The 26,301-nt window shown below is 35.6% G+C and overlaps 1 protein-coding gene across 4 annotated transcripts in view; it reads right to left on the minus strand.

Moving 5' to 3' along the window:
• The window catches only part of LOC129790657 (homeobox protein prospero), a 205,145-nt gene that overhangs the window by 163,213 nt on the left and 15,631 nt on the right, over window positions 1–26,301 (minus strand). Inside the window, exon 1 of one of the 4 annotated variants that reach the window (XM_055828273.1) lies at window positions 12,831–12,897. The exons of the other annotated variants lie outside the window; for them this stretch is intronic. The gene's annotated coding sequence lies outside the window, so the exon portion shown is untranslated. Of the gene's footprint in view, window positions 1–12,830; window positions 12,898–26,301 lie in introns of those variants that run through there. 4 annotated transcript variants of the gene reach the window in all.

A 26,301-nucleotide genomic window follows, 5' to 3' on the forward strand; every position in this document is an offset into this window, starting at 1 on the left:
CAGAAACGAAGAGTTAAACGTCAGGAAAAAATGTTAAATTCTAGAGAAAAAAAAAAGCCAGAATCCATATAACAAACAAGAAAAGAAACATCAAACGTTAGAATAATAAACGAATAAAATCCTAAAAACAAGAATCCTAATAGAATCCTAAAAACCTATATCTAGTTTAAAAACTAGGGCCCGTCTTAAAAAACTCTGGCTTAGCCTAAGGACTTAGGCTTATCTTCAAAGAGTTAAACTTAGCTTAGGAGGCTTAAAGCCTACTTAAAACAGCTTAGTAGGTACTTATTCTCAATTTTTATAAATCTCAACTTCTAACTTTTTTTTTTTTAACTATTTTAGTTTTTTTTAAATTAAAAAAAAAAAAGTTCGTGAAACCTACCCTTGAACAGATTTCTAGAAACGATCCTGACGACGAAAATATTTTTAAAATGTTCAACTATATACATAGAAGAGATTATTAAAAATTAATAGGAATATATAGATTTTGAAAAAAAAAATTTGTTTTTAAATAAATCCAAGTTTTCTTAAATTTTATTTGTTTTAAAAAATTTCTTTAACAAAAAGTCTAAAGTCTAACAGTTATATTTTATTTTTTATTTTTTTTTAACAAAATTTCAGAAATTTTCGCGAGTTTTTTTTAGTCCTGGGAAAATCTTGAATTAAATAAAAAAAAATATTTTAAAATCAAACCCATTCTAAAAACGGTAAGAACAATACCCTAGTCTATCTACTTAATTTCTGATGAATATATCTTGGAATTTTCTCACGAAAAAATTCCTAAAAATGACCATCAGCCTAAGGAAATTTTGAAATTTCACACAAAAGCCCTCTCCACTGACGAAATTTAGGTACATTAAACCACACATAGTACCTTTTGGTTTAGTAGAATCCCAATTAGAATATGCTAAAATTGTTAATCTAACCGTTTGATCTCCATCCTCTGCGAATTCACCATGGAATACCCATGAGGCCCATAGCGTGGGATCCATGAGGGGGGGGGGCATTTTTAGCCGGAAAGATGAGTCCTTTTTGACCCTTAATCTCAAACTTTTCATCCTCAAGAGTCCATTGGTGCGTTTTCCCCCACAGCAGCTCCGTTCAAAATGTCCAGTTAGTATGCATGAAGTGTTTTGCAAGAGCGAGCCACTTTGGGGCGAAAAATTCACCTTGGATGAGCTCTTTCCGCCCACCGCATTTTATTGCCTTAATTTATTTACGGATTAATATACAACGCATCACCATTGGAGATTCATTCACAGCAAAGGGGTCTTGTTTGGTGCAAAGTAAAAAGTTAAAATTTTGCCCATTAAAGAAGGTTTGGCCGAAAAGGGGTTGCGGTGGGGTAATTTCCTCCGCGTGGATGTCCAAATGGTTGGTAGTTTATATGTACACTTAATGACTTGAAAATAGACCCAAAAGAATTAACTTGGATTTTCATGGATGTGCGGGAAATTCAAATGGAAATTGTTTCATTACATCATTAAAATTTTCACCTCACATCCCCCCCCCAACCCCGCACAACCACCGATCCCCCCTTTGCGCTCGGAAAATTCAGTGGAAATGTTCCCTATCGGTGAAACTATCAAAATGCCTGGGCTCTGTATGTGATTTTGATGGGAAACAAATTGAAAAACAGGGTGACATGTTTTTGCGAAAAACGCACCCATCGTCTAACAGTGAAAGAATTTTTAATTACGCAGCTTTTCCTCATTTCAAACATGCGGGCTCAAAATGCATTTCACCCCCAAAATTCTCTGGCGTTATACAATAATTCATAAATTGAGATCAAAATTAGTTTGAATGCGAAATTCCAACAAAACCCCCTCGCGCTCTCCTTCCACCATATCGCGTGGGGGATGGAAATGGAAAATTCACAAACATGTTGGATATATATATTTTTGTGTATGTATGAAAGTAATATATAAAATTTCCACTTTTGCACAATGTAAGTGAGTAAATTTGCATAAATTGTGTCCCGTGAACATCATTTATTGTTATGAAATGCTGTGAATTATTGTGAAAAGAGAAGTCATCACAAACCCATCCGCATCTTCCTCCTCTCAATTTATTTATAATAATGCATATGAATCACAAACTCCACCAGCGAGTTGGTGCTCCTTCTTCTACCCCATCCGCGCGCATCTTTTGGGGTCTATTCTCGGCAAAATGCAAATTTTAAGGGAAACTAATTTAATACAATTTAACACCCCGAGAGCCAGAGAGAAAAGTTAATTATATATTCGCAATAGGTAACTTTCTAATTTAATTACATGACATTTAAAGGTACTTAATTTTTCGCCATGTAGTTTATTTTGCATAAATAAAATCAAATATATGAGAGAAAAACTTTTGAGGGGAAAAGCACTTTTTTTCCTCACTGAAAGAGTGTGGAAAACATGTATGCCGACCACGAGAGTCCAAGCGGAAAATGCAGTGTGGAAAAGTTTGGTAAATAAAACAAAACGTCCCTATTATATACATACATATATGTGGGGAAAAGATAACAAAAGGGAGAATAAAAAAAATAACATAATAATCACAATACGAATGAAATATTTTAATGGTTTTCAAAAGGAATATTTCAATATTGTATGACTCTGTTCGTTATTTTTTTACAAATTTCTAAAATCTATTTTTTATATCGTTTTTTATTTTGATGTTAAATATTGTTTGAAATTAATTAATAATTAAATGATCTATAATTCTTTAAAGTGAAGTCTTTATATTCCTAAAAGAACGAAATAAAATTATTTGCAATGAATCCAACTTTATGTCATGCTACGTAAACCATTCAAAATAATCAAATAAAGGAGTTTATTCGTTTATATATGAAAAATCTCTTATTCGAGAAAACAATCAGGATATGCGTAATTTGGTAGAGAACAAAACAAAGAAAAAGAAATCCATAAGTTAACTTTGCATTTCCCATTTAAAATGAGCAGAAAAAAGACTTCAAACATTTATTTAAAAATGCAAATAGTGACGTCACTATAATATTTTTATCTCTTTCAAAGCATTAAACATGAAAATCCTTGCGAAAAAATTATAGAAAAGTGCGTGAATGCTTCATGTATTAAAAGAAACCAAAGAAAGAATAAAAAACGAAAGAGTGACGTCATTATTTGCATTTTTGAGCAATTCTTCGTAAAACTTCTATATCTGATTTCAGTTGAAAAAAAGATTCTTTAGTGATTTCTTATTCTTTTTTATCTTTGATAATTTTTTAAAATTATGCGTATTGCTTTCTCGAATGATGTGTTATTACCATGATGAAACGAATAACCTCCTTTTGCAAAGAAACTATTTTCCTCTCCCTGATTCATCTTGAAACTAAATAAAATGAAAACTTTCTTTTCTTTACAAACATCACAAGATTAAAAATTAAATTCTAAAAAATAAAATCAGGGAAAACCCTTTCATTTAATGTTTACAGAAATTTAATCCTTTATTCACTTGTTAGTTTCCCATCCGTTGTGCCAGGATGGAAAAATTCAATAAAGGGAGGCAATTTTTTACAGATTTATTCACGCGTCATTGGTCTTTTTAACGTTTGCACAGTCTTCATTTCTCCCTGCCATTAATCCTGGCGCGTTATTTGAAAAAATCGTGCTCAAAAGTGAATTCATTAAAGCAAGTTTACCTTCATGTTTAATGCTAAACTAAACCAATTTCATCGATATTGCTCTGAGCTGTTGGAGGGCAAACATGAACGGGTTAAATGATACGCTTCGGAGTTTTCAATGCGCACAAAAACACATCCAACGAAGACAAAAAAAAAGAGAAAAAGAAGAGAATCACAGCTAAAAAGGAATAAATGATCGGTCAGATGAAAATTAAAGAATGTAGGTATGCTGCTTCACATTCTCATGTAACCCTTTTTTGATGGTGAAGATGCTGTGAATGCAAAACCTGTTGGAGAAGATTTTTCTGGGTGCTATCAATTCAAAACATAAGCAAAAGGGTTGAATTGATTGTGCAAACGTGCGAAAGGGGGTTGTGTGTGAGAAAAAAATCAAGTTTTCAATTCGTGAGATAATTTCATTAAAGGAAATTCCCTTTCGCTCTAGAAACATCCAGTATCTCCTTGTCTTCAGTTTTCCTCACGATTTCGCCAAATAAAGTCATGTGTGGTCGATAGATTGTGCCGCAAAAAAAATGTGATAATTCCAAGAGTTTTTTTTTTTGAGAGACAGCAAATCCATCAATGGAGAGACCACGATGGAACCAAAAATTGGAGGTGGGTGGTGCTCCTTAATATGCAAAATCTCAAAATCATAAATCCATTGATGAACATACATACATATATGCATATATTACTCAACTATGTATAACGCAATGAAGATTCAAAATGGAAAATAGTGAAAATTGCAAATAGTGCGAGGAGTGTATTACAAAATGCCTGACGGGATAATATGGGGTATTGTGAAAATGTAACAACCTCGAAATGCATTTATCATTCACATGAAATTCTACTTTGCAATGTTTGGTGTTTTCGCATCATTCATACCACCACCCCCCACGTGAATCCTATACTCTCATGGTCATCGCACAATGACCACGCGAAAAGGGGGAGACAGCGGGGTGGCCTCGATGGAGGAATACATCTAGATAAATTATTGCATTTTCCGAATATGCACATTTATACATCATTTTTGTCTTTCTCGCATCAGGCCGTGTCATTTCCTCGCAAAATTTTCATCATGCACCCATCCGTCCGAAGAGTAATATTTCACCATTAAATCGCACCATGAAAGGCGCTCCTTGAGAGCTTTTCCATCATGCCACATACTCTCCCCATACATAGTACGCTGACTACATCGCCTCCCATGTATGTAGAAAAGTCTCCAACATACTCCATACTAGGGGGTTTCTTTTCAACCCTCTGGGGGTACTCTAATTGGAATTTCAAATGAGAATTTCTTGCACACTCTTCATTCTTTTAATCTAAATAATGAGATTTCTTAATTACGTCTTCTTCTCCAGCTCCCACAGCCTCATACCTCGCTCATAATGCAGTTGCTTTTTTGCGGGTAGAGGTTGGTAAATGCAAGGGAGGTAGAAACCACGTGTAGTGGTGTACCTTACCTACACAAAAAATGATTTTTTTAAAATGTTTTTTATTTAAATAAAAAAGGTTTCTCCAAAACAGAATCAAAAAGAATTCATTTAGTTTCACCTTCCTTAAAACCCAGATTTTCCTAGAGATATATAATATTTTTTAATTTTTGCAACTGTTTTCAAATTTGTCTAAAAAATTCAATCCTGAACATTTTTTTAACCCTTCGTTTACTATGAAGGGTAGGTGAAGGACTCCAGAGCTATATTTCGATTAATTACGCATTAGTTCCTTAAGGTATAGAACCAAGCTTTTGGAAATAAGTTCCTTGGTTATCTGAGAAGATTGTGTGAATATTTGAGGTCAATCCGATCACCAGAAAAAAAGTTATTAACAAAAATGTAAGAAGAGAGAATTCAAAAATTGGTGTAACGGTCAAATTTATTCCAATTTTCTTCCATTGTCACTCTTTGTCTCTTTCTTGACGATTCTAACCTCAAAAAATTCATTGAAAAAATCATCAAAAAATCCATTTAAAAATAATTTTTGTGTTCTAAAATGGACAAAAGACTTCAAAGCCCATTTGATCGAAAGAATTTGCTTTTTTGCGAAAAATTCTATGGGGTCGGTCAGCTACCCCAAAAGTAATGCGCGTAAGTGTTTTGGTCACAGTATTCGGACGGTTAAATTTCGGGTAAGGAATTTTAAAGTTTTTCTTCTAACCGAATCAATTTAGATTTTAAGAAAATTTTAACGTTTTATGGGTTTTGAAGCATTCAAAGTAAACAAAGTTATTAAGAATGGGGGAGAGTTTGGAAAAAGCTCAAAATATTATATTTCTCAAACAGATAAAGCGAAATTCTTTTGAAGCCGACATAAATCGTTTAAAATTTAACGTTTTTTTTACTGTGTTTGGTATGTGTCTGGATTGCTATAAAAAAACTTTTTGCAACAATTTGCAAAATCTTGTAAAATTATAGGTAAATTAATTAATTTAAAACAAAGTCCTTATTAGAAGAGGAATCCTTTTTCCTTCTTACAATTCGTCAGTTATAAGATCTTTGATATTCGTGGAAAAATCTTATAATATTTTGACAGTTTGCTTCTTTCTTTAATCAGATTTTTGAAGAAAATTATTTTTCCGGAGATTTTTAAAAATCTTTCTGATTATTTTCCAGAAGAACAAATTCTTTTTTTTTCTTTTAGAACGATAGTGTAATAAACTTCAATTGTCAAAATCTTACAACTTTAAGATTTTTTTGAAAAGAAAAGAAAAGATTTTTGTCAGAATCTACCCCTATATTTAGAAATTACCAAAAAAAATTGGTGTAATAATAATCAAAAAATATATTTTTTTCTAATTAAGAGCATCCCTAAAACTCAATAAAAAAAATTAAATTTTCACTTTGAAATCAAATAAAACATACATATGCAAGAAAATCTCGTTGAAAACTCTGTTGTGGTGTACATAACAAGTTTTCAAAATGCTCTTCCCTTGAACATCTTTGCTTTCGTAAAATTTCATCAAGCACAAGATGAAAAGCTCTTTCCTAGACAGCACAAAGAGCATACAGAAATTAAAATGAATGAAAATTTTTCTTTGAGAACATTTCCTAATGCACTTTATAATTGGATTTTGATGAAAACTTATGATTCCACTGAAATATCTCTCATTTATAATGTCCCGGAGATGCACATTTTCCCCCCTTCTCGCAGCTTTCCCTGTGAAGCTCCATGTTCCCTTGAGTGAACGGGGGATGGTATGTTGAAGCACCCTCCACGCCCATTTGAGATGGGGGAGGGTGAAAATATCAGTGTTGAGTGCAATTTTTCACATTTTTCCACCAACCCCATTCCACGTGTACGACGCATTTGTCCACCGATGTACGGGTATTATATCTCAATTCTGCCTCAGTTGGGGGTGGCTGGGCAAAGGGGTGCAAAAAAGCCAGAGAGAACGACGGGGGATGGATAGATGCTGCCCATCCCTCGCGGTATCCATTTGTACTTGTCTCGAACGCCAGTCACCCAAACTTTAGCGTCTACCCGTCTACCCATCGCAATCCTCCTACACCTTACCCTCTCGCTGTGTATTTGCCTTTTGTGACGATGGTACCTGTTTTGTTTTATGGTGCATTCGCACTGCTGGTGCATCACCCATTATATTTCCATATAGCGACAAAGTGGATGACCACCCAACCCGCTGAATGCAGTCCACTACATAGTTCGGGGCGGCAGTGCCCATGTACAATGCGTCGGTGGGTGCAGGGCGGAAAGTCAGAGAGCATCCGATTTTGCTGTCAGAATGGATGAAAAGTTGGTTCATCCTGGACTTGAGATGTGAGAAGAGAGGTTGGGTGGGTGTGGCAGGGGGGTGGTAATGTTCACTCTGGGAAATTGTACCCTCCTACATATTTATGCATCATGTAGGTCCGGATTTTCAGGATAATAATCCATCATTGGGGGATGCCTTCATATAGCCCAGGAACATGCGGGGCACACTATACAGTGCAATTTTGGGGATGTATGAAAAAGAGGAAGGCGACATCCTTTTCCCCAATTTCCCCCGGCCAACACATCCAAACGAAAATACAAATGTGACATTTTAATGCGACTATGCAAGTCCCAACCATGGACAAATATCAAATATTAATGGAAATTTCTCTATGCCTCTTGCATTAAGAACAATCCCGAGGCACACGGGGAAGTTCCATTTCATGACACAGGAAACAAAGTCTTCTGCACCTCCCTACGAATGAATGTTTTGACATTTCCATCTCATACAATGAACCCTATTTGGGAAATTAGGAAATTATATGCATAATCCATTTATCAAATGAATTTTCGACTTCTTGGAAAAGCATAATATTGTGTAGATTTGTAAGGGATGAAGCCTTCGAAGTATTTTACAAATTACTCATCGTTTTATCTGCTTGCCTATAGAGCTTTTTGTAAAGTCTGATGATTGAATTTTGTCGAAATGATTGGCTTTTGTCGATTTTACCGTAGTAATCATTTTATGGACACTGTTTTCACATTTTCTAATAGTTTTTGCAATCAGGTATCTTCTGAGCCCTTTAAGGACCTAAGGAGTTTACTGGGCCAAATGCATTAAAAACACTTTTAAGGGCATCTTTGAGCTCAAATTCTGATATTTTTAAGAAAAAGAAATGTGATTTTTAAACGTTTCGTTTTTTGTCCTTCCTGATCCTGTGAACCCTATGTGGGATCTTTTCGTATTAGCAAAATGTTTAAAAGTTTTTAGTCCATTATTCTATTAGATTGATTGATAATCATTTTATGTTTGTTAATTATGCAAAATTAGGCATTTTCAATATTGATTTATGAAACGAAAACGTCCCATCGGTCCTTAAAAAAGTAATAAAATTTAAGTATTTGCCATACGGAATTAAATAGTTTGTAGTTTATTTTAATTAAGTACCTATTTTTGAGATTTATTTAAGAAATTCTTTTTTTTTTTAATTTTATAAAGCTTTCAATTACCAAAAAAAAATTGACTACAATAGCTTGTTCAGACTTAAGAATTAAGTCACAAAATATAAAATTTTATCAGAGAATATTTGTTTTTAGTTCAGAATTAAATCTTGAATTTCAAGAAACTCTAAAACAAGATAATAAAGCCAATAAAATTAGGAAATTAGAATCCTTCTTTACAAAAGAAAATCTAAACAATTGAATTTTAAAGATATTTACTTTTTCTACTTTTGGTATTAACTATTCTAAACACGATAGACGCTAATCCTTTTATTAAAATTTTAAAAAATCGAACCGTTGGACCTTGTTCAGATACCATGAAACCTTTGAAATTCGCTTGAAATCTTGAAATTTCAGTACAAAATTCAAATATTTCAAGGATTTCTTGGTCGCTGAATAAGGCCCAACGGTTCGATATTTTTAAAATTTCAATAAAACGGTTAGCGTCTATCGTGTTTAGAATAGTTAATACTGAAAGGAGGAAAATTAACACAGTAAAATATTCAATTTCACAATTTTCAACAAATTTTGTAATATTTTCTTGCAAGAACTTAACAAAGAATTTTTAAAAGTAATATGAATCTGATAGATTTTGTTCTAACAATAAGTACTAAAACATTACCCACAATGTGTAGTAGCTTCATTTACGCAATTTCCGTTGCTTTTATAAAACATACAACACTAGTCTGCAGCAGAAAATGCGTTAGATAAGTTCGTTAGACCTACCTACATACATATCTATGTGGAGTACTCTGCAAATCACTTTGTCCACCAACGAGAAGATAGGCGGGACAAAAACGAAGTGCAATTTACAAGGATAAGTTGGAAAAAAGAGGATGAGCGTGCGATGTCTAAAAATTGCCTCCCGCATACAGTGGGGGGTGGTTCAGTGGAGGGTGAATTTAGATTTCCACCATGAATAGACAGAGAGAGAGAGAGCGCCATTCAGATGGGACATTTGGGTGTTCCGCGAAGGGTTGGTGTGGGGGTTGGAGGGTGGTGGCAGGACATTAAATTACCGAAGCGTCCAGCATAGTTTTCGCGCTTTTCGCAGCAAAATTGTGCAAAAGTGCACACCACCGGCCACAAGTGCGAGTGTATGCCACTATGGCAAAGAGCTTTTTCGAGGCTGCAGCTGGGGGGGTGGTAGTGCCCATGCGGGGGGTGGATTTCGAAAGGGTTGACTGTGGGTTTTTCTATGCGTCGCATATTAAACTCGCATCCGCCCGGAATGAGATGAAGGCCGGATGGCTGTCAGTTGCACTCATAGTGCGGGATTTGAAAGCAAATATATGTGTGCTCTCTGTGCACTCCACGAAATGCATTGATGGGTGGGCGCGGGTGGGGTGGTCCAAGGGGGTGGGATTGCATTATATGGAGTGCACACCGCGTCAGGAGCACATTCATCTATCTATCTATCTGTCCAGTTGCTGGGTGCATCCCTGATGGTATGTGTCGAGAGCCAGGACGACGGCATATATACTTCTCTTTGCCCTGCTCCGTGTCCGCTGCACACACCGAGTGGACAAAATGGATGAAAATGTATTATTGCATTTTATGCATTCGCCGCCGCCTGAAAATATATTTTTGCACTAGCCACCCCCCCACCCTCGCCCACATTGCCCAACCACCCCCAACACCCCCTACAGTTCCCCACAGTAGACCAACGGTGGTTCGCGGTGGATGATCGCGAGCTGTAAGCTTTTTTTTTTCAGGTGGAACTGCATGATGGTTGCAAGCAGAGACGCCTAGCGCCTAGCCAAAATGCAAAATCGTTTGCCATTGAGGCAGGTGAATTGGTGCATTTTTCCTGTGGACATTTTGTTGTTAATCTACCTCAAACGCACACCCACGCATTGCCACACACCCTCTGTACACAATGCCCACCCCCATCCCCCCGCATGTAGGAAACCCCACGTATTCTCCTGAAGCGGAAGCAATCAATACTATGATTGATATGGGGGACAATAAATAAATGATTACCGCCTGTAAATTAATCCGACAATAAAAATTAACGTATGGGCCTAAACCTAATTAATTATCTTCCGATTTCTTTTTTTTTCCCACATTCTCCACATCAAACAACGGATACGCGTGCGGAAAAAGTTGCAATGCACCCCCGTATTATGAAAAAAAAAAAAGATATGATTTTTCATTGCCTAAAGGGCAACAAAACTCAAAAAATAAAATAAAATAAAAAATTCAGCCGATTTTTCATGCGATTTACGTGTATCGGCTTTAAAAAGTGGGCTTCGGGGGGGTGTGGGAAAGCTCATATTGATCTGGCCTTAACGGATGCATGATTTATTTCGTGATATGTTTTGAAATCGTGAGATGCATGTCACTGAATACTAATATCCATTCAAAGGTATCATGCTGAAAGCGATAATTTTATACCTTGATTTCAATGGGAATCTCTCTAAAATGCTATATACCTACCCACTGCACTCACCCTCCTGTCAATAGCCACCAAAACCACCCACACACGCTATATACTGGCAATTTACGGTTGATCTTCGATGAATAACAATACATACAGCAAAATACCAAATTCCTACAAAAGGAGCTTAATTTTAAACACATTACCGTATTATTATATCTAATATCGTTACAATTATATGTCAAAGTACCAGGCGCCTCCATTTAGGCGTTCTCTTATTTTTGAGTGAATCACAGAAGATTTTCTTTGGGTACGTCCACGTGAAAAGTGATGTAAAATCCCACATATAAAAATATAATTGAATACATAAGCTGTTATTAAGAATGAGCAATAGAAGAATTTTGAGTTTATTTAATGAAAATTTAGTTAATGATCTGAATTTTCCAATTAATTTATAAAAAATTCTGTATATAAGAATTTTTTTTGCAAAATTTTTCTACGTTTTTTTTATTTTTTATTTTCATAAATAATTTTCCTGAGGTTTGCATGTTCTTTAAAGAACAATTGTCATTTCGCGAAGTTAAGAGGGTATCAAGTCAGTGTAAAAATGTTCTCAAATATATTATGGGATGGTCTCGAAATTTTGGAAACTCTACAGGAACAAAATGGCTAAAATGTGAGAATTTCAAATAATTATTTTGAGCACAAAAAGTAATTTTCAAAATTGAAAATACCTACCTACTGAATTCTTATCAGTATTTGGCTATTTAACAAGATTGCAAGCTAATTTATAATAATTTTTTGATTCAAAATTGGCTCGAAAATCGCTCTTGAAAGTCCCCGAGTTTCCAAAATTTCGAGACCATGCCATATTCCAAGCTAAGAATTTACTGTAGAATCGATTTGCTAAAACCATTTCTATTCTCCTTGTAAGGTTATACTGCATCTACTAAAATACTAAAAATATTTAAAACTCTTCAAAGGTTTTTCCTGCTGCATTTTTTACTCAAAAAATCGTCATAAATTGTAAAGTAAAATACGCATCTTGATGTAAAGTAATAATAAACAAAACTTTATGTCGTTTTTTGCACATTTTTCATAAGCCACGTAAAAAAATCTTTAAAATTAAGATAAAAGAAAATCTTAAAACATTTTCTATCCAGTTTTTTTCTTGATAAACATTCTAACATGAGATTATATTCGTGAGAGTAATCTAATATTTAAGATTTTCTTTTTTATACGACTAAATCTTACGTTTCAATGTCAATTCTCTATAAACATTTTTCTTTACGCCACAAATGTATATAGTCAGGTAAAATTGACTCCAAATAGACGTCAAAAATAATTTCTTTGCATGATCCTTGCATTCATTATTTCTTCCTTACCTATACTGTAGTATTTTTCTGTGAAGTCCTTTTATTAAAAATAACGTTTTTTCTTTAATTTCTTATGAAGAATTTGGAAACTTGAAAAAGTTTTTTTTTTAATAATTTAAGACTCAATAAAAAGAAAAAATTCAAAAAAAATATTTGTCAAAAAATGCGAAAGACTCAATTCAATTCAAATCTTATCTGTTGTGTAGGAAGTAAAATATTTATTCAGAAGCAATACGATTTAGTAAAAACAAGTAAAATTGTCTTCAAATAATCACAACAAACGATCGATTACGCTTTGATTTAATTAGCACTAAAATGTGAACATAACACGAAAAATCACAGCTAAAAAGATCTCGAAGGATTTTCATGTGGATGCAATTTGAGAAAACTAAGCCAATTGACAATTCAATAGACAAACGATGAGTATGAATATTACACATTTAATGACCTCTTAACATTTTGAGGCCAGGAATTGGGAGTTGATAATTATAGAATTTGTCAAATTGAAAATAAATCTCACCCTTCATCCCTTGCGCGAGTGGCTTCCGTATGTGTCCACAATTTGACCTCAACCAATTATGTGTACCTGTAGCAAAAACACCACCAAACTACTAATCAAATCAAATCGACAAATTTTCCACCGTTTCACATTCAACATTCCGGGAATACCATCTCCTCTATGTGCCCCCCATTCATTCACAACGGAGCCGCACGTTAAATCAATCATTTCCTTCCCTCCATCATCATTGAATCAAGTGCTTCCGGCAAATATTATATTTCCCCAAGAGAGAAAAATGAATGGATGCGAAAAAATTGTCCATTTCATATATTGATCACTCCACGTTGTTCAATTTAATTGAGTCATACCGCCGCGCGTCCAGCGGACCCCCTCGAGAATGTGGAATTGTGTTGTTGAGAAATAAAATACAGATGACGGTCAAAGCATTTGTGGGGAAAGGTTGGAGGTCGAAAAGTGAAGAGAAAATTGAGAAAATGAGAGAGAATGAGGCTGAAATACGGGGTTGGAAAAAAAAAAGAAAAACAAGCAGCAGGAAATAAATGAAAAGAAACTCACTTTCAATATTAAAACCAACACCCGGACGGAATATTAAAGGATTTTGCACCCAAAGCTTTCTCCTGCATGGACTCATGGAAAAATCATATGGCATAATTTCCCCTAGTTTTGTTGCTGTTGTTGCTGTGTAAATTCACCCCAAGAGAAGACAACAACGGTGTAGAAAAAAATACAGCAGCAGCAGTGATTGGAAAAGTGAGTGAGATGAAAAATAATTTTCACGAAGGAGCGCAGCAGAAGCACATACCAATCGACGGGGAAAATTGGATTTTTTCCCATATTGGGAGTTGGATGGAAAAAAAAGACAATGAAAAAGCAATAAAAAGTATCAATGACCCTCAAAAATCGCGTCGCCAAAAAGCAATAAAAAAGTTCTTCCTCTTGTCCCCAACTTGCAGAATTTTCAGATGAGCCACCAGAGTGCTGAAAAAAAATCATCAGGGTGTGGCACTCTCGTATAAAAGTTTTTTTTTCCTACACCCACATACATACCTTGGTGTGTGTGTGTGTGTGTGTGTGAAAAAAGCTCATAGCGCACACACATATATAGAGGAAAAGTGGGAAAGTTTTTTTCGTTGACGATGCGTCCTTTTGCATGAAGAAAAGCTGGGGCGCACTTTGACCGGCGTCCAACACATCCAATACAGACACATCGAGAGAAAATTCCCCCACAAAATCCCACCAACACATGAGTACTTGGCACGATCCTTTTTCGACCAACTGAAAAGTTGGGCCGAAACGAAATAATAAAACGCGCCATACACACATTCGCACAAAAAGGACCGCCCCATTCATTTTGGCTCGATGCCCTGTGATGCCAAAGCTCATATAAAATTCCACCCCATCTCCTTCCTGGCATCAAGAGGAACACCGTATTGCTGCACACATGAACTCTACCACGACACATAGGTACACTCATACACACACACACACACCATACATAAGGGTTTGGATGCGAGGATATCCTCACCCTACAGAGCACCCTCAAAGGATGATGGGGTGCTCTGAATGAAAAATTGCAACCCTCTACCGAATACAACGCACATGCAAATACTTCCAAGCAAAATCCATTGTCACGGGAAAAAGGAATTCTTTTGCATTTCACCGAATGCACACACAGCTTCTAATGCGGAATGTGATTTCATCTCAGAATACAAGAACTAAACACCCCCATTTTTGCATGTAAATTCATCACATCCTCCCACATAGCAACTATATACATCAAGTACAGCAATTTAGAGTGATTTCATCCCTTAGTCCATCCAATCGGGGTACAGATATTTTATTACGCAATAGCAAATATTTATATATTTATACGGCTAAAGAATTTAATGGAAATATAAGGCAAGGATTATTTTAATATCCTTTACACATTGTATATATCTGATTGAAGAATTTAACGATTATTTAAAGTTGTATTGCTTTTTTTGATCGGAGACAGTCAATTAAAACGGACGTCTTCATGCTTTCAGCGACGTTTCGGTTTATTTTAAATCATCATCAAGCTTTCAGCTGATATTGTAAAACGGTGTCGTACAGCTGAAAGCCTAATGATGGTTTAAAATAAACCGAAACGTCGCTGAAAGCGTGAAGACGTGCGTTTTAATTGACTGTCTTAGATCAAAAAAGCAACACATTGTATATATGTAGTTCTGACTCTAATGATCTACATATTTAGGCCAGCTGAGATGTAAAATTACCTACAAATAAAAGGGGACTAACCAAATTTTGCACCATTTGATTCAAAGAATTATAAGAAACCTTTTTATACTTACTGGAGTGCTCTAAAACTTATGCTCGTTTCAGAAAATGCGTTTAAATATTCCCATACATTTTCCCATAGAAGCCATCAAAGCTATTGAACGAATAAGTGACGTCACTGGGGGGTTCCAAGAAATTGCTCACACAAACCACATAAAATACTATAGTTTTTACAATTTCCACTCAACAAATTATAAAGAGGATTAAAAGAAGTATTTCCTACATGAGATAATGCAGAAATAATAAGTAAACACACATTATTTCACAAAAAAAAAATCCCCACAAAAATGAAAATATTTACTCGAAAATTCTCAACTGTCAAATCATACTTTTTCGGAACACGAAATTCAGCGACGTCGCATGTTCGGTCAATGGCTTCGATGGCTTCTATGGAAAAATGTATGAAAAATTTTTCAAACGCATTTTCTGAAATGAGCATAAGTTTTAGAGCATGCAGGTAAATATTAAAAAAATTCTTATATTTTTATGAATCAAATGGTGCAAAATTTGGCTAGGCCGAATTTATTTAAAAGTTTGGGGTCATTTTCCGCTAATTCTACTGGCCTAATTGTAGATGATTCAAATTCATTTATTTTATCTACTAATTTTAAACTGATTTCTTACGATGTTGGCTAATAACGATTTTTGCGTAAGGATCTTTCCTTAAAATTTTTTTTAAATAAATCATTAGATTCCTTGTTTGAAACTGAAATACAGATTTTTTAACAAGTTAAGAACTAGCAAATCTAGCAGATTTTTACTTTTATGGTTTTACATGAAACAATATTTAGTTCGAATGTTGGTGGTCCCGAAAGGTTAACTCTATTGAAGCCCACTAATCGCCTTAGCTTAGAACCTTGGCGACTGACAAATTCCAACAGATTTTTTTTTCTAATTGGATTTTACATAAATTATTTTTTATTAAGTCTTAGGGCGTTCAGTGATGATCAAGCAGTTAAAATCCTTTGAGAACCATTAAACGCCTTAATTAATTAAGTCGTCAATGTAAAATTCTTTAAGAAAATTCTGCGTATCCCTATAACGTCTAAAATGACTTATTTTTATATTTTAATTCATATTTATAGTTTTCAAGGTTTTCTGAATTTTTCATTCTTTTTAGAATTATTATGAATTTCTAACATTTTTTTAAACAAAAAATTATTATTTTTGTTTTCTCATAAAATTGGCAAAATATTAAATACAATTTACTAAATTAAAATTAGTATTTCCAAAAAAAATCATTTGAAATTCTCAAATGTTTGTCATTTTGTTCCCATAGAGTTTTCAGAATTGGTTTAACCATCCCTTATTAGGTAATTTAAGGTTATATTCTATTTACCTTAAATATTTAGTTAATTATTTAGTCAATTAGTCTTATATGGTTATTGAATGAAACTCTCGCTACTCATTTCTTTCAAATAAAGTTAATTCAGTTAAACTCGTCAAAAAAATCTTTAATAAATTACATTTCTTTATAAGAATCATAGCATAGTGACGTAATAAATTACACATAATTAATACATCAAAAATATTCAAACTGACTCTCAAATAAAATTGTTTTAAATTCACAAGAACAATCAATTAGGAATCTAAAGAAAAAAATAGTTTTTATGTAAAAATCTTCTGTAAACATCATGTTTAAATACACGTGTAAAAAAATGTCAATGACAAAAAGGCTTGTTCGGTTGAAGAACCACATAGCACAGGAAAGGATTGTGAAAATTGAACTAAAAGGCGAGTGGGTGCGGGGTTCGAGAGGGCATTCATGTGCACACAAGGGGGTTCTGTTGGGATATAAAATTGGAGAGACTTTCCACATTGGAAAATTTTCTCTCCTCTTCTATTACATTCACATTCACACGGCGTCACAATCGATTTTATTCCCGTTGGCATGGTGAGCTTTAGCAAACTCTCTTCTCTCTATGCCGAACAAATGGGGTTTTTCAGGATGGTATGGATGTGAAAACCCAACTCCCATGGAGTGGCCACCTCTGCTGCTTTCCAGCACTCACCCCATCTCACTCTCACACACTATTCCTCACAGTGCAGACATAAAACTCTATGCTGGGTGGGTGGTGTGGGTGGGGGTGGGTTTGGAATGGCAGAAACATGAGACTGTGCATCGTTTCAAACAAAACTTTCTGATGATGTGGATTTTAGAACTTCTCCATCCCCCGCCCTCACCCCCAACAACCGGGTTTTCTGGCTATGAGTACACAAGAGGGGGTCAAAGGATGATGGGAAATTTTCACAAGCATACATGCACACAGAGAATTCTCTTTTTCTCTCGATAAAGCACCACTATTGAGGAAATTTCTACCCAGGAATATTTTAACTGCACCTCGCCTCAGAATTGCAAAAATTTCCACCACCCCCACCCCTTGTGTGTAGAAGTGAGACGGCAGTATTTTGCATTCTATAGCATTAGGGTAGTATATTGGTGTTGTCGCCCTGAAAGCTCACACAGTGCTCGAGAAAGAGATGGTGGCAAGAATAAAATAAAAGCAAATGGAAAAATCTTCATCGAATTTTTTTTCTGCTGTGCTTGTTTTTCTATACAAATTTATTTTTTTATCTGAAAAAAAAGAGTGACAGTGCAACAGGTAGATGCCAGTTTGATTTTTTATTTTTTTACACAGAAAAAAAAGAGAGCTTTTATGGTTCAATTAATTAATGATTACATCGGAAAACAGTTGTGCGACTAAAATTCATTGAACTGATGGAAATGAATCGAATTAATTTAATTCAAATTTATTCTTCATTGCAGTCTGCATACCGGAAATTTTTCGCCTCATTAAAAAAAAAAATGCGATCTTTAATATGCAATATGGAATGTATATGTATAATATAGGTAGTTAAAGGAATTTTACAAGATTTAAAAAAATGGAAGGATTTTCTTTTTCGTCAAATGACTAAACTAGTTCAACTGACACCCTCAAGGGTGGGAGGGAGGCAGACGTATTAGTAGATTATTGGGGATTTTGTCAAAATAGCACCAGCAGAGGAAAGAATATTGATTTATATTGATGGCCCATTGGGAGTTGCATAGAGTGTTGTGAATGCCACGTGGGAAAAAGTTCCGGATATCTCTGTATCTGTCCGTCATATCCAATAAGTTAGAAGTGTATATTTGCGTCCAATTCGATTTGATTGCGAGACTGACAATTGGGAAATATGGAATTGCACAAATGGAAATCACTTTACTTTATTTGGTTTGCCGCCACACATCATCCCCCACGCTCCACGTTCCCTCTGGGTCCCCATGTGACCCCCCATGGTACACCCCCATTCACTCCCTTCCTCCTCCATGACACCGCAAAGTAAATTCAATACTGGGGTAGGGGGATGGATGCACTATTCACTATATATATGGGTATTGTGATGGCAAAGAGGATGGTCCTAGGCCCCAATGAGGTGGTAGTCCGTAAAAATCAATTGAAAATTGCTCCATCATATAGCAGGTTGACTGTACGTACAGTTGGGGGCACACAGAGAGAGGGAAAGAGAGAAAACACAAAATATTGGGGACGACGTGAAAATGTTAACTGCCAATTCTGTCGCCTACACACACGCTCACAATGCGATCAATTGATGAGAAATTACCAGCGAATTGCTAATTGATATAAATTAAATATTTGCGATGAGGACCCAAAATCGTGTGACGAATTTGCGGTGTTCAATTTGAGGGGGAAAAATCACAATGTCTTTGACCATAACCTACCACTTTTGTGGGGTAAATTTTGTAATGTTGAAAAATAAATGATGAAAAATTATGAATAAAGGGACCTTTTAACCCTTTTACAATCACACATTCAGTCAAATATCTTCATTATTACACACCATATTCACATTGAAAAACATCGTATACCAGGCGCCTCCACTGTAATCTAATCGTTTTATGGCCTGAAAGTTAGGCCATAAAAAATTGAGGGTAAAATACATCTTTGACAAAAATCTCAAATTTAAAGTTTTCGGTTTTCATCCTTTCTAGTCTTGTGAATCCTTGGGAATGTCCTTTGGTGATCTTAAAATCTTGAGAAGATCATAAAGACATTCTCCTGACTTTGACTTAATAAGAAATTATTTGTTATTTAATCTATTTAAAAGATTCAAGTCGATTTAGACTACCGGAAAATTATAAAATAGAAAAAAATGATGATTTTCAAAGTGATGAAAATCGACCAATTTTTCCCAATTTTGATGCAAAAATCGACTATAAAGGAATTAATTGGACGAATCATCAAAAAAATATCTTGAAAGGTTGATCCTTTAGCTTTACTGGCGAAGAAAGTATCCAAAAATATTAACTAGAAGAATCTCTAAAAAATCATTTTCGTTTTGGGTCAGGGTATGACCCAACTTGGCGTTAAAGGGTTAAACCAAAGCTTTCGACCCTAATATCGAGTTCACAAAGAATATCCGCCAAACTCAAAAATACAAACAGTGAAAAAAATAAAATCAAAAATCAGAAGGGAAATTCTGCGGAAAACCCTAATGAGTGAGTGGAACATTGACAGAGGAGGACCAATCCCCAAGAAACGACATACAAGACCACTGAAGAAGACCCGCTATTAGGGTCGAAAGCTTTGGCTTAAATTGCTACTTTTCCTTGGGTGAGCGGGAATTTCCTCTGACGGACACCGAAAGCCTTGAAAAACAAACCCTTACGTCAGAAAAGAAAAGAAAAGAATATAGAAAATGAAAATTTTTCATGTAAAATTTTACTCTTCTAACTTTTCAATTAAAACCAATGGAAAATTAAACATTTTTCCATTGAAAAACTTGCACCTAATTCTTAAATCTCTTATACGTTCCAAAATAGAATGAATCATGTGTTGCAAATGATGAATTTCTGGTTAATAATTTCACTGAATATATAGCATTAGATTGAATTGATTATAGGTATGATTTCATATCAAACAGCATTGGATTGCAAATAAATATTTAATTGTGGTACGATTTGAGGAAATTCTTAGCGCCACATGGTAAATAGCTCATAGGGATAATATATGTAGATTCAGGTGAAATTATTTTCCACCCTTTCCATTTTGGAGTGTTCTCATAGCGTTATTCATATAGCATAGAACCAATAATATGTGTGTAATGTAGGAGCATAGAGGATGTGAGTGAATAATGAGAAAATTATGCAAAGGATGAGAGAATCATGATGGAATGAAAGGTGGTTCGCTGTGTGAGAATCTCCACAGAATCTCTTTGACTGCAAAAATTTTACTACCCCCCGCAAACCCCCTGAGCGTTTTTCAATTTGAATCCCCGCATGTAGATGCTGTAAACATTGAAAGATGCAAACTCCATTACAGAGCAAGTGGGGGGTGAGCAAAAGAGCCCATCAGGCATTTAATAACACAATTCCATTCGACAATTCAGCGGCAAATCGCATCAATTTGCTAAATGTGACGCCTCACCATCTCATTCGTCTGGTCCATTGTCCCCATACTGTGACCGTACTATATACTTTCTAATGAGAAAATTCTCCGCATTGAAACAGTTGGGTGGCACACACTATACTACATATTCCCTTTTTAGGAATGGTCAAGCATGGGAGAAAATGGCTTTTTCCCTCCATGCACTGCATGTATGGATCATCCAGCATGATGTCTGTGTGCTATGAGCAAACTTGGATGCTATAATATTTAATTATTAGGATTGGTGGGGCAGCTTGAAGATCACCATCAACTTGTGACGCACACAGAAATGCCCAAGAGTATGGAAAAGTCAGAAACAGAGAAATCTCATCTGTTTGCACATGAGGCAACATTGGTTTATTTTAATATCGGTCTGGGGGTTTGGTCAGAGAGATGGTAAATTTCATATTTTCCTCCGCATATTGCTTATGGTATAAACAGTGCGAGAACCATCATAAGCGGAAAGTAATTAAAATCAGGATAAACATTAATTTATATCTCGAACTTGTGTACAACATAATGACGGGATTTTAAATGGAAACTTCTGCCACATTGGGATGACCAATGGCAGCCATGCCACAACTTTCTGACGACCGTCAAATACAGCATATGATTTCCCAGAGAGTTTTCCTTATCAGTAGGAGCCATCGTCGTATAGCCCCAGATTTCCTCCCTGACTTTTAATAGGCAAAGGGGCATATTGTGTTCAAGTAGTATGAATTTATGCATCTACATGCTACGTACTACTACTACTTCTAAGAGCTTGACGAATTGACTGATTTTGCATTAAAAGAATTGATTCATTCTGTCGCTTTCGTGCCTTTCATGAGATCAATGCAACGGGTGTTTATCTGGCGAATATTTTGGTTTTTTAGGCGAATCATGTGAATATTTCCGAAGATCTGAATATTTGACCTTACATGAAGATCTTTTGCTAAAAGCCGAAAAAATCATCATCATCATCATCACTATGGGCTTGTTTCACGACGCGCAACAACTAGGGCTATATGCGCCGTTTGGTGTTTTATCGCCCCCCCCCCCCCCGAATGGTTTGGATTAAAAGTTAATATACTTACGGGATTAGTTAAAAAGTACAAATAAGAGTTCAAATGTCAGCTTTCAAACCAATTTTTTCCATAAACTAAAACCGAAAAAATCAATAAACGTATTTAGGCATTTTTGGTTTGAATTTTGTTCTCTTTTAGGCTTTAATGATTTTTTTTAAAAAAAAAGTTTTGTTCCTAAGTCTGTGCTGTTTTGGAACTTAAAACCAAATACTTATCGGCTTGAATTTTTTCTTTTTTTTTTGGGTTAAATTTACTACTTTATGGCTTGAATTTACTACTTTTCGTTTTGATTTAAGTGTTTTAATGCTTGAATTTAACATTTTTAGATTTATACTAAAAATTCAATTTTCTTGGTGAATTATCCGAATTTTAGACAATAATCCGAATATTTCCGAAATTCCGAATAAATTCGTCTAGATAAATTCCCCTTGGATCAATGAAGGAAAATCTTAAAAAAACAAAATTAAAAATTAACAAAAATACTTCTAATTTTCACTTTTATCAGGAAGAAGCACTAAAAATATTTGACCAAAACTCATTTTTTACAGTTGAAATTATAAGAAAACCTTAAGAAGAAAAATAAACTTCAAAAGAAAAATTTTTTATATAAAAATCTACCTAATATATAAGGATTTGCTTTAGCACGACATCTGCAAAATGAATAAACTCCTTTAATAACGAATAAAGAATTTAGAAGAGAGGAGCGTAACCAGAAATCTATTTAGAAGATGTTTTGATTTTTTTTATTAAAAGGACAATGAAATTAAAACAACTACTTGACATTTCTTCACAAACGTTTAATATTTCTTTTCTAACGATTGTTCTCATTCTTTTAACTGAAAATCAATATTTTTGACTTTACAAAAAAAAATCCTGATAAAGATTGAGATTTAAAATTCAATTCTGCGAAGCATCACTGTATGTATTAAAATCCCCTGCTCAGAATATCACAATATGCGAAAGAAGATTTCCAAGAGTTTAGCATCTCTTTGCTCCTGACTTTTGATGGAATTTTGTCTAATTCATATTTCATTTTAGGAACGGAGTTTTAGTGTACAAAATCCACCCTCCAAAGGGGGTTAGCAAAAGGGACGTGTTGTGGAATAAAAGCCACACAAAAGTGGATGTGAGACACCGCATGTTTTCTCTTACATAGAAAATCCTTATCACAATGCTCTGGGGGTTGGTACCATAAATGATTAAAATAGAGAATTTTCCCTTTTACGAGGTTTTCCATTGGAGCGTAGAAAGGAGAAATCTTTCTAAAAAGCCAAGCTTGGGGTAACCCCCAACTATTTCATGTTGAGACCAATTTTAGAATTTCTCCACTTGTATGGTAGAAACCCTGTGGGAATAGCCCAGTGTGTGTGAGAAGGGTGGTCCCGGGGTGAATTCATTTTCTTCACATCCCCCCGCCCATCTGTGAACCTTAGAGTTTGGGTGGGATAAGAGGGTGCTAGGGAGGGGGGGGGGGAGAGTGGAATGGGGTGAACAATATTGTACGAAAAACAGAAGGATGATGAATAAAACGAGAATAGGGTTGGGACCCGTTGCTTTATATGTGGCCAAAACCACCCAGAAAAGCCAGAGAGATGTATCTTCCACTCCTTGTTAGTCAGGGTCGGGGGGGAGAGTAATGGGGGGATGAATATTTATATGAAAGTTTAGTGCGGAGAGAAAAGCATTGTGTGCTGACCAGTGAAATGTGGCACGTACGCCATGGTGTTTCTCCGGGAAGGATAACGAATATTCTAATGAAACTGAAATACAAACAGAGGAGCGAGTCAAAGTGGGGTAGGTATATATATATATAGAGGAGTTTAGCCATCCAGATGAGACGATCCACATGTCTAAAACCCCCATGAGCACCAAGGGATGAATTTTAGAGACGCTTTTGGTGTGCAGAACAAGTTTTCCGTGGCTTGATTAGATGTTTTGTAGGATGTGCTCCAGACATATTTGTTTGACTGACCAATCCTCATGGGGGTTTTGTAAAGGCTTTTACATACATACAAAAAGGGGGCTGAGTGAGAGACCTTTTCACTTTTGTAGCCTCCAACTTGAATCCCTATTCTCCCCCGCCCCCCCCCCCCCCAGCTCCGTAAAAGGGATCCACGCCGTAAAGAGGGTTCAGGTGAACTCTCACCTCCGCCATGTCCCAAAATCTAATTGAAAATTATGGCACTGAGACTAACTTTCATGGAAATGCCCTCGACGTTGAGTGAAGAGGCGAAGGTTCTCGTAGTTGGTGATATAATTGAATAAATTGCTCGACTCTAAACCCTTTCCATTTTCTCCATATAACGAATAAATTGTGATTAAACATAAGCATTCTCCCAGGGAGTAGAGCAGGGTTGAAGGCAAATTTGACACCCAAAAGAAACCACGTCATTCTCCCCCCAAAAAAAGGAACCCACCCCTTAGATATTTCTCATTCAAATCCCATACTATGGGGTAAATGGAATATAATACTGGAGAGAAACCTTTTCCGCTTTCTGAATAGAAACCCCTCTTTACTTCCTCCTTTTCTATCCTGAATATTCTACCAACCATTTAAATCCAACAGACATTCCCTCCTAAGCTTTCCGCCCCCGAATTCCGGACTGACCCTAGAGTCAATTTATAGTTGGGAATAATTAGAAATAAAGATGAGAGAAAGTCCACCCTTTCTCCCTCTTCCTCAGCTACCCTCTCCCACATATAATACTTGCACCATCCGCACCAACCCCATTTGCACAATGGAAGTACGGATGGTATTGTTGGAGGGCGAAATAACTACTCCTCTCTCTATGTTGGATTTTCAAATACTATTCCAAGCCATTATGGCCGTCTATATATGGTCATCGTCCACCTTTCTTTATCAGGCACTCACCATTCAGCCGCCAATGCGGCCTGCATGCAAAGTTATTTCAATGTCTGGCACCAATTGGAACCTCCTTTTGCCATTCCACTTGAAATGAAAATTTTCTCCCTAGAGAGTGTGTGGAAAACCCCATTCACATCTGCACAGATACGGATAAGAAGACCTCAAACAAGGAAGGAGAACACCCTCACTAAATGGGGGAGTATGGGGGTAGGACTTTTCTTTCATACACTGCATCAGTCCACCCCACTCTGGCACTATTTTACACTCATTTCCTCATTTTGGCTCTTGCAGAAAAGCTGATCAATCTCATGGGAACATATCGGGCTTTTTTCTCTGTTTCATACATTTTATAAAAGAACTTTTGAATTTCTCCTTTCCATTGTTGGAGCTTGCTTTTGTCGTTTTAGTTTGAAAAGAAAAGTTCAGAATTCTTTCAATTTAAATTAAAAATTGAAAATTACGATAGATCCTACCAAGAAATATTTTACAAAAGAAAAAATAAATATTGGAGTAAATTCTATTTAAAATATTTTCTTTTCTTCTCTTGCAATTCGTCAGTTAGAAGATTTTTGGTATTCTATGAAAAATCTTATATAATTTTGACTGTTTTTTTATTTCTTTAATCGTATTTTTTAAGGAAAACTATTTTTCCGTTTTTAGCTGTGATTCTTTCTTAAAAGAAGCACAGCTTCTGTGTACACTCAAAAATGCAAAGTCGTCAGATCGGGCTCAAACTTGGGATGAGCACGAATTAGGGTCCCTACATTCCAAAAAACGGTGGCGCCAAAATTTTTCCGTCCGGCCGTCCGTCCGGCCGTCCGGAGTATAACGCTAAATTACAAGAGAACGGTAATAGATAGAGACTTGCGGTCAACGGCAAAGTTCATATATCGGATGGAAGAAATCAGATTATGAGGTCAAATCCACCCCCCCACCCCCCCGTCCGCCATTTTGAATAACCCCCAAATTTTGTTTTTGCTATATCTCAGTCACTATTATAGCTAGAGGTCTGAAATTTTGATATGTTGTAGGGGACATCAATACCTTTCCAACGATACCTCATCTTCGAAAATCGGCCAAGCCGTTTAGCCAATATGGCCGCCACAATTTTTCATCGAAAATCGGCCATAACTCGAGAACGGCTTGACCGATTTTGATCAACTCAGGCTCAAATGAAAGATATTAATGAGCCATACAATTGCTCGAAACATTGCAAGTTCAAAAAATGACCGCAAGTGGCGCTAAAATCGAAAACAAAATTTTCGATGAGTTTTCGATGAATATCTCGAGCACCGCTTTATAGAATTGCTTCAAATTTTGGTATGTTATAGCTGGCTATAATATCTTTCATCATGCCAAAAATGAAGAAAATCTATGTAACCGTTCCGGAGATATCGCGTTTTAAAGTTAACATGTCATATCTTGAGTTGCATAAGAGCAACGCCCCGCGAAGCGGGGCGTTTTATATACACATATGAAAGTAAAGTAAAATATATATAAATGCATAGATATATACATTATATATACATATAAAAAAATGCAAAGATAAATATATAAACTGCAAAGATAAATAATAAATATAACATGGATGGAACAGTATAAAGCGAAAGAACGGTAAGTAAAACTTACAGGCTGTGATTCTTTCTTTGTCAGTGAAATGTGAAATTGACTGAAAATTGAGGATGGGCAAATTTTGAGGAAGGCTTTCTCGCGCACCGAATCACAGCCAACGCGCAGATAATTTGTGAAATGCCTTAATCGTGGGCGTTGGCTGTGATTCGGTACGCGAGAAAGCT

This window comes from Lutzomyia longipalpis, chromosome 2, assembly GCF_024334085.1.
Source record: "Lutzomyia longipalpis isolate SR_M1_2022 chromosome 2, ASM2433408v1".
Taxonomy (NCBI): Eukaryota; Metazoa; Arthropoda; class Insecta; order Diptera; family Psychodidae; genus Lutzomyia; species Lutzomyia longipalpis.